Raw genomic sequence first — 1,580 nt, 5'->3', positions numbered from 1 at the left:
ATGTTTCTCCCCTGCCTCCCACTTTCCATCTTCTGTCAGTTACCCTTTCACATTAGTTGTTTCTCAGCAACAACAAATCCATATCTTGTCTGAAGGCTGACTCTAAACAGTAAAAAGTAGTACATACTATTTTCATATTTATACCTATGTAAATATTTTTCTCCCATTGGTTCAAGAAGTGTGCTAGGATTACATCTTTCTTTCTTTTTTTTTTTTTTTTAATGCTAGCATCTTTTTTATTTATTTATTTATTTATGGCTGTGTTGGGTCTTCGTTTCTGTGCAAGGGCTTTCTCTAGTTGCAGCAAGTGGGGGCCACTCTTCATCGTGGTGCGCGGGCCTCTCACTATCGCGGCCTCTCCCGTTGCGGAGCACAGGCTCCAGACGCGCAGGCTCAGCAATTGTGGCTCACGGGCCTAGTTGCTCCGCGGCATGTGGGATCTTCCCAGACTAGGGCTTGAACCCGTGTCCCCTGCATTGGCAGGCAGATTCTCAACCACTGTGCCACCAGGGAAGCCCTACATCTTTCTTTACATGGTCACTATCTGATCTCTTGGCCACTTAAAAGAGAACATACTTATTAAAAATATTTAATGAACTCTATTTTTTTACACCATTATTTTATTTTGTTACATATTTCAAACATGATTTTATTGTACAGCTTTTGTTTTTCCTGGAGTTTTAAGTGCTATTATTTTCTCTTTCATTTAAAAAAAAAAAGTCCTTATCAGATTTTCAAGTTGTCCTGCCCTCTCAATCATATCATCTAGAGCATGGAGTCCCAATTTTTCCCCCAGGGAACTTTGTCCCAAAGACCTCCTTCCTCCTTTAATGTAGCCTGTCTTTTCCTACAGCTGCTGGCAATGCTCATCCTAGAACTTCTCTTCACCACTATGTAGGAGGAGTCCTATGGTCCAGTTGCCTATCATCTTCATCATTTCTCTTTGGAAAAACCCCCAAATTTTAACTGGGCATATTGCTACCTGATGTAAAACACATTTCCCAGCCTTTCTCAGCTTGGTATGACCGTATGGCAGTTCTGGCCAATGAGGTGGAAACAGAAGTGTAGTGTAGGACTCCTCACAATACTTTTAAAGGAACCTGACTCTGCAGTTTTTTTGCCTTCTGCATTTTCTCCTTGCTCAAGCCTATAACTATGACAGCTGGCATTCCACTATCCATCTTGCAACATTATATGATGCTGAATGTGGGAGCAAAATGCTTAGGTGGTGGAACAGAAAGATAAGTCCCTAGATCCAAAATGATAATGGGTAGATATCACATCAGTTCTACATTGTCTTTCTTTTATGTGAGAAAGTAATACAACTCTATCGTGTTTAAATTACTCATTTATTTTGTCTGTTACATGCAGCAAACCTAATTCTATCTGATATGGATTCACAGTTTCCACTATCCTATGTCTTCTTCTTCCTTGCTTTTCTGAGTATAGTCCTACACTATCTTGTTGTAGCATCGATTATTTGTTTTATAGCCACTTTCTAAACCTTTCTATGTTTAGAGAATTTCCTACTTTACTAATCTTCATAGGAGAAAAGAGACCACTTCATTTTATAAGAGCTG

The sequence above is a fragment of the Balaenoptera borealis genome (assembly GCF_965194805.1).
Source record: "Balaenoptera borealis genome assembly, chromosome: 1".
Classification (NCBI taxonomy): Eukaryota; Metazoa; Chordata; class Mammalia; order Artiodactyla; family Balaenopteridae; genus Balaenoptera; species Balaenoptera borealis.
This window is presented reverse-complemented; position numbering follows the sequence as displayed.